Raw genomic sequence first — 8548 nt, 5'->3', positions numbered from 1 at the left:
TTATTATTCTTTCCGTAATGGGAGACAAATTTTTCATTTTTTTATTCCATCCTTTTATCTCTGCAGCAGTTTGTTAACTGAAATTTTCACTCGTCTGGTTTCGCTATATTATTTTTTTTTTTTATTTATTAATTTATTTTTTGTTTCCATACTTTTCTTTGAATGACGAGGAGACGTCTTGCAATGTGTTAATTCCCACAACACCATTCTTTCAATATATATATATATATATATATATATATATATATATATATATATATATATATATATATATATATATATATATATATATATATATATATATATAATCTTCCGTTACAACTCGTTAAAAGGTTTATAAACTCGGACAATCGTATATATATATATATATATATATATATATATATATATATATATATATATATATATATATATATATATATATATATATATATATATATTAATCTTCCGTTACAACTCGTTAAAAGGTTTATAAACTCGGACAATCGTATATATATATATATATATATATATATATATATATATATATATATATATATATATATATATATATATATATATATATATATATATATATTAATCTTCCGTTACAACTCGTTAAAAGGTTTATAAACTCGGACAATCGTATTGCTTTGAATCTATTTTTTTTCCTTTCTTTTTTCTTTATTTTTCATTCTATGCTCGAATTTGCACCTGTCAATCCTTTGTTTCGAATTTATTTTTCTTTTTTTCCATTTCCTCTTTTATTTCAAATTTATACCCGTAGTTTTATTTGGATCATTTTTTCTTTCCTTTTAATTTTATTACGTTGTCTGTCACTTGTAGGGGAGGAGCGGGAAGCCATTCGCTATTAGATTTTATTCCCTTTGTTATTGATATTTATTTCATTTATCCAATTGTTTTTGCGAGCGAGAGGGGATGATGCTCTCAGGAATATTAATACCTGTAATATTTATGCGTAATACTTTTTTTCCTGGAGTTCATTTCGTCTTATTCTGCTTGTGCTACAACCGATTGCTACAATCTTGTCGGGATTATTACTTTATTTATTTATTTATTTATTTATTTTATTTATTTATTAATGCATTTATTCGTCTATTTTTGCTATTATTATTATTACTATTATTATTTTCTTAGTGAGACTCGTTCAGCTAGTACACAGTGCCGAAGTGGAGCAACACGACCCTCATTTCAAGGAACGGGAATGCAAAATCACGAAGGAATACAACCAAAAACATCTAGACGAGTATTGGCTGCACTAGCGCAATTAAGAGAGAAAACGGGAAGCCACCAAGCATCCTCCCAACTGGTCATCATTCATCGCCGTGCAGTCACAGAATCAACTGCCCCTCCTTCCTCACACACACACACACACACACACACACACACACACACACACACACACACACACACACACTCAATAAACGGCTAGTTTACATAATCGCCAACGTATTATACCTAACTGAAACACAAGCGATTATCCAGCAGTTTGTTTTGAGTGTGAATTGAAAGTATGTTAGGTGTTGATTTAACCTTGCTCATCTGTGCGGAATGAATGAGAGGCAAGTGTTGCGGTGGATGCATTGCTGAGCTCTTTCTTATTTAATTGTGATGTTCAGAGGGGGTATTTCTTGACAAAAAGGAGGAAATATAGACCAATTCCATAATTCCCGTGTGAGAAATCTATACTAATGTAACCTTCCATCCGCGGAACTCTAGACTGGGGGAGGAACGGGCTGTAGCACAGGTTTTGCATCTTGTCTGTTGTCGGCGAGTCTTCACATGGTGGTATGCTGGCGTCTTGTCCTATTGTTCCCGCCACCCCCCTACCGCTCCCCTGACCCTCCTGGTGCAGCGGGAGGTTAATGAGCTCACAGCACCGGGATGCATATAGATGGCTTGTTATGAAGCGGTCAGAAGCCTTCCCCGTGTCCTGATGAGGGCTGGAAGCCTGAGAGACGGTAGATCGGTCCCCTGGAGTATGGGGTGTCTCAGGAACGGCCTTGGAAGGTGAGGTATCTTGGAGGAGCAGGCACCGTGTACAGCTTGGCGTGGCTCCATACTGGATACCTTCCGCACCACAACGCGGGATGCAAGCAGTGATTCAGGACTGTGAGGTGGTGAAGGGAATTCTGTTACTCTCTGTCTCGTAGAGTTATCACTATTTCATTTTATGGTTCGTTAGTTCTATTTTAGGCATGAAGGAGGACGGTCAAAGACAAACCAGGAGGAAAAACCCACTATTTTTCAGCTACTGAAAAAAGGAAGAGTCTATAATATGATTTAGTAATGTTAAAAAATATTAATAATGAACCATATTTAAGAAGGGATGAAGGAGGCCGGTCAAGGGCAGAATAAAGAAAGGAAAATCCAGCTGTTTTGTATCTTTTGGAAAAAAGAAAAAAAATAGAAAGTTAATCCGAGAAATCTAAAATATAGGCCAATTTACTTCCTATGTCCCGGTACTCCTCGCTAAAGCAGCCCAATTCACAGGAAGGGGAAAACAGTCAGAGTACCCGAGTTAACAGAAAAATAGTAAGACAGGAGAGCAGTGTATGTTAGTTTGTTCTCTTTCGGTAAAGGGAGTGTGTTAGGGGCTGGACGCTGCCTTGCCCTGCCTCCCCTTCTCAATCAAGGCTTGGCAGCGCCTTCATCGCCAGCAGTAACGTTCACTAGAGAGGCGTTGCTTTACCTTTACCCGCCAGCGCACACTAGCACCGGTGCATTACTCTCAACTAAATGATACGTACAGTGTCCATTCAGTTTTCAATGGTACAGTGGAAGCTGACGACCCCTTATCACGAGCAGTAGCGTTCATTATAGACGCCCTTTTGTATTTACTTGCTATTGCACGCCAGTACTGGCGTATTACTCGTTACTAAATATCAAATGTATTTTAAAAAGCTTCCATCCAGTTGTAAAAAGGAATTCAGCGATGCTCTTATTACCAGCAGTAGTGTTCAGTATAGACACGGCCCTTTGCATTTGATTCACCATCGCACAGTAGTACATCGCTGTATACTAAATAATACATGCATAGTCAAAGCATCCATCCAGTTAATGCTACAAGGGAAGCAACGCTCAACAACACTCAGTCTGCCGTGTGTTCCACCTCGTCGGTCCCTCCAGACGGAAATCTCAAACATAGTGTTGGTGCGTCGTGTCGGACTAATTGCCTTCCCGCTGGACTGACGCGCGACAACACGAGGCAGCCTGAACTTTTGTAACGCTGGCACATAGCGAGAGCGGAGCGTGATGAGCACCATTGTCACCTTTATTTGTCCACCCGATGATCGCCGCCTGTGTGTGAAGCTCTTCATTAACAGTGTGATAGTGTTTTGTGATTTGTTATTTATCAAACGCATCATCATCACTGCGCTGCTTTGTCCGCTCCATCCTATCCGCTTGAAGGCTCCGATGCGATTTATACATTACTCGTCCCGTTATTCACAACTATGATAAATGTGTGTGTGTGTGTGTGTGTGTGTGTGTGTGTGTGTGTATTCTCTTGCATTTTGAACACATCCCGTCACAAACATCGCCTTCATTTTTACTGTGTATTATGTTAATAACGTCGGCCATGGGCGCTAAATCTGGCATGCGTGTATGTATTCTCCCTCCAGCGCTGTTCACTTCTCAACTGTGGCGGTGCTGGAGGAGAGGCGGACAACATTTGAGGACCATATTGTAAAACACTTCTGCGCCGCACCTCCACTATTTTCAAAGGACTCTAATTGAAGCTGCACTGGTTTTTAAGGGCGTTTTTACGGTTGTAGTGACAAATTAACAAGATTTCTACATTATTAAAAGGAGAAACAGTCTTGCAAACCAACCAAATCAACTCAGTGGCCTTGGAAAATAGTCGTGGTGTGTCTGCACAGCGCCAGTACTGCATGGGAAGTAATACAGGCTCGTGTTGCTGCACTGTCGAGGGGTCTCAAGGCCGGGCATGATCGAGGGCCAACAGATGATGCAATTAATCCTCATGAGGCGATGTGCAGCCGTGATGGACGCGCTGATCATGCAGCAAGAAGTCTGGCAGAAGTTGGCGCCGCGCTGCCCATCACGCACTATCCTACACGATGCTCGGCGGGGAGAGGTGAAGATTGAATGTGTTGTTTACGAAAAGTGGTCATGTTTTGCAAACTATTTAAGACGAAATATATGCAATAACAATCTTCCCCCAGAACAACACCATTTGGAAGCTCCTAGAAACTACCACGCTGCTTCCTACTACTGAAGTCTTCAAATAGCTAGCAGTACAATTTTCACATCACCCATTAGCATCAGTTTAGGACATGGCGTGCACTCGTCCCCCTTAAGAGATAGTCACGCCCCTGGAGACAATCGAAGTGTCTTTCTGATCCCTTTTGATGCGCAGTGGCGTGGCAGTTGCCTCATGATCTTTTTTAGTTTTGTGTAACTTTAACGCCTCCTTAGCTCAGGGGCAGAGCACTGGTCTTGGAAAACCAGGGGTCGTGAGTTCGATTCTCACAGGGGGCACACTTCAATATTAGTTTAGCAGTAGTTCCTAACTTATGGGTAACTACCCACATGTGGGTAATTTGGATAATTTGAGTGGGTAATGAAGGCTGAGAATAAAGGCATTCATATTGGTATGGGTGCAAGAAAAAAACGTAGAGAATAACAGACGCTTCTCATACGGGACACGTGGCTGCCGGTGAGCGCGGCGGTGAGTCACCGAGACAGAGAGGACAGAGGGGGGGAGGTGCGCCACCTGGCCAGAGTGCGGTTCTGTTCTCCGTCACCTTTGTAGATTGTTGTACCTTTCCTGTGCTTTTTCTATTGCATTGCAGCCGCACATAGACAGTGCCGTGCCGTGAGAAAACTGCCTGAGGCTGTGATTGCCGGAATGACGGATATTGCGTCCCTGTACTGTGCCGTATCATGAAGTAATCTTTAAAGTGCCCGGTTTCGCAAAGTACATGCTTTGGCGTCGTCCTTGTCTGTCCTGTTCTGGGCCTGATTGCGTCACGTTATCCACCACCCCGCTAGGCACAGCCACATCGGACTCACAAACACAGGTGTTTGTGGCTGCCGGGCGTCCTGACAGCGCGGCACAACAATGTATTCAGGGATAACCCAACTGTAAATTATAGGAAACTGAGGCTTTGAAATTTATATTAGAATATTAAAAAAAAAAAAAATGAGTTGGCAACTTTGCCTGAGATACCCGACACGGCTAGCGGTGACCGACTCTCAATAGAGGGATCCTTTTCAACGGTTTACCAGCGTTTGTTCATCATAGATATATACTACTGTACTTACACTTGATGATATGATAACACGAACTTGAAGAAGTCAGTAAACGCATAATGTAATGAAAAAGATTGGGAACCATTGTTTTTAATTTAAAGACTCCGATGTGGTACAGTGGTTCCACGAGGCTTGGTGGCCGAGAGGTTCGAATCCTAGCCACGGTCTTAAATTAGGAATGGCATCCACTCGAATTAAAGGTTAGCAAATGTTGAAACCTTCATTCGTTAGTACGTACTGTCTTTGGCCTGAAATATGGAAAGCCTGACGTGACCACAGCGGTAAATGAGTTCAAGATTACGAGATGATTTTGGAGAAACTCGTATTCCGTCTTGCATTTCTCAGTGAATCATCTCCATCTAAATGTTTGCTTCCAATATACTGTTTGTAAGGGATGGGAATTCTGTGTTGTCTAAAGAGGAACTTCTGACCTTTAATGGCTCTGAAATAACAATGTAATCTGGAGAGAGAGAGAGAGAGAGAGAGAGAGAGAGAGAGAGAGAGAGAGAGAGAGAGAGAGAGAGAGAGAGAGAGAGAGAGATGACAGAAACGAACAGATAGACAGACAGACTAGGAGAAACTAAGAGACAGACAGACAGACAACAGACAGAGACCAACAGATAAACATACATAGACAAACAGATAGACAGAGACGAAAGAATACACAACAAGATAGACAGACAGACAGAAACACAGACAAACACAGACAAAAATGAAGACAGACGCAGACAGACGGAACACCAAAAAATAAGAAAGAAAGAAATTGAAGTAGCTTTTTCAATTCCCAGAACACGTTCCCCACAGAAAGAGAGAAGAAAACGGAAGGAAGCGGACCCGTAACTGACACGAGAGCTTCAGTATTTATGAAGAAGTGAATAGTTAAAAAGCGGTTATTGTTGAAAGTCTTATTGAAGATGCAATATAAAAAGAATCCTGTGTGTGGCGAGGGGGTTTCCCGCTTGCTGCCTGAACTGCTGCTAATGACTCGGTTGCCTTCAGGATACAATGAACACTGTCGGGGATGAAATGATGGAATGGGAGTGGCGGTGTGTGCTACAGTTTACAAAGGTTAATGTAGGAATGGTAGCAATGATTTTGCCTCAGTGAATAATATTTGTGAAACAGGAATTTATTTGTACTTCGTGTGTTTCTATGATAAGAGTTTAGTTTTAGGTTTTTTTTCAGGCAGGATCCGGGATGTATTGTGTAACAGTAGCAGTAGTGAAGCGAGAATTTCATTTATATAATGTTTTTAGTTTGATGGTGACATCGACGTTGAAAAATAACACTTTTGAAGCAGGAATCGCTATGTATTTCGCATCAAGCTATCTATATTTTGAATTTACGAAAACAAATTTAAATGCACACTGAATCTTATAATGTTTAGAGGTGGCTGTAGAAAAAAAGAAGAATGATTGCATGAATGATTTGCGATTAAGGAAATATGCGCCAAAAAGCAGTAAAGAACTAAAAAAGGGAAAAGTGTCCAGGCTCAGAGCGAGACAGAAATCAAATACTAAGGACCTGGTCGGAGAAAAACCAAAGCAGGAAACAATCCGTGGTGGTGCAAACGTGTGAAAAATAAGTGGCAGTTGACAGGTGGACGAAGCACTGAGGAAAATAACGAAGGAAAACATTTGGAGTGAAGTCTTTTTTGTATTATTCTGAACTCCATGAAAGTGTTGGCAGGGTTTCTGAGTCTATTGGAGGGTGGGAAAGCGCCTGGCCATGTGTTCAGGTGTTCAGGTGAGAAAACTGTGAAACCTGAAGGAATGTGTGGAAGAAAAGAATAATTTTTACTTCTCAGACAATCCTCTCAAATAATTTTCAAACGATTAACAGTCTTACTCTATTATCTTTCCTAGTTTTGACTGACTATAGTGAAATTTATAGCTCTTTCAAGAGAATTTTTGTGATTTTAGTGATGTTATCAAAGAAACGGCATTATTAATCGCAGAAACTAACAAATATTCCGTTAATTACGTAAGTGGCATTTGAAAATAAACTTCATGGGAGAGCAAAGCGTTTCAAAATACACTCTCTTGATAAAATACCTGGGGACATTTGAACACAGCAGCCGCAGAGTTGGACCACAAAGGGAAGGTGAAATAAAGGCAGAGAGAGGAAGGAATGGAATCTGACCACCGTGTTTCAATACTTCCAAGGCAATGGGGAAAGTTTTACTGAGGATTGACTAGAAGGAGGGCCAGGATTTAGTTAAGTAAAGGCTGAGAATCGATATACTGGTGATTCTTGGTCTTCACAATATAGAGGGACTTGCAGGGAGAAAGCGTGTAAAATTCCTTTCATAAACGCGTAAGATATGGAGAGTAAGAGGTTAACTGTGTTGTTCTAGACTGCTGAAGAGACTCTTGTACAGAAATAAACGCCCAGAAAGTTGTAAATGACTATGGGTATTATTGTCTAGTAGTGAAAAGCTTGACAGAATAGTCTAGTGGAAGTTTAATATATATTTTCGATCGACACCGCTGACATCAAAAGGAATAATAGTAATTCATTTTTTTTATACATTTATCGCGCTATTAATCTCTTATCATTGAGAACTCTTTAAAAAATTACTCAAAAGAAAAAGGAGAACAGCTGGGTAATTTTGTCATATTGAAGCTAAAGAACTATTTAAGATGACAGTCCCTCTCCCTGTTCTCCTCGTCTCTCTCTGAAACACACTTTGTTATCTCTGCTGCAGTTCATTATATTATTCAAAACAATACGGAAGAAGACATTACCTCCCTCTATACTCCCACTGTATTTCCTGGTGCCGTGTAAACTTGCCCTACGCAGAAATATGCCGCCAGGTAAGCACACACAAAGGTAAGCACACACTGGAGTACCTTTGTGTGGCTTATTATGCATACGTAAGGAAACTTGTAGGGGTAAAATGTGCTACGTGTTGTTTGCTTAGGACTGAAGAGCGTAGTGTTAAACCTTGTAATATGTAATTTAGAAAAGAAAGGAAAGCGGAAGGTGAAGCGTGATGTAAGGTAATGATCAATGTGGAATAAATCAGGTGTTTTGCTATTTAGATGGTAAACGGAAAGAGGGGAAGGATTAGTTCATAAAGTGAAACACTGAAAATAATACATACACTGACGAAAAAAAAGGGAAGAAACGTAACATAGCAGAAATTACTTATACAAAAATCACATATCACAAGCAATAAGCAAACGAAGACAGGAGGAAAATGAAGAAAGAATTTGACAGTCTGCGTGCTGGCATCTGGCATCCTGTATATGGCGTGAGGTGACGGGCG

General features: G+C 40.4%; 1 non-coding gene across 1 annotated transcript; it reads left to right on the top strand.

The window, feature by feature from the left end:
• The first annotated feature begins 4430 nt into the window (after positions 1-4430).
• On the top strand, positions 4431-4503 carry Trnap-ugg (transfer RNA proline (anticodon UGG)). The gene has a single exon. It is a non-coding gene; the product is annotated as a tRNA-Pro (tRNA).
• The last annotated feature ends 4045 nt before the right edge of the window (positions 4504-8548 follow it).

Source organism: Scylla paramamosain, unplaced genomic scaffold (genome assembly GCF_035594125.1).
Source record: "Scylla paramamosain isolate STU-SP2022 unplaced genomic scaffold, ASM3559412v1 Contig6, whole genome shotgun sequence".
NCBI classification, from domain to species: domain Eukaryota; kingdom Metazoa; phylum Arthropoda; class Malacostraca; order Decapoda; family Portunidae; genus Scylla; species Scylla paramamosain.
Note: the sequence above shows the minus strand (reverse complement) of the source record. Positions and strands in the feature narration are given on the sequence as shown.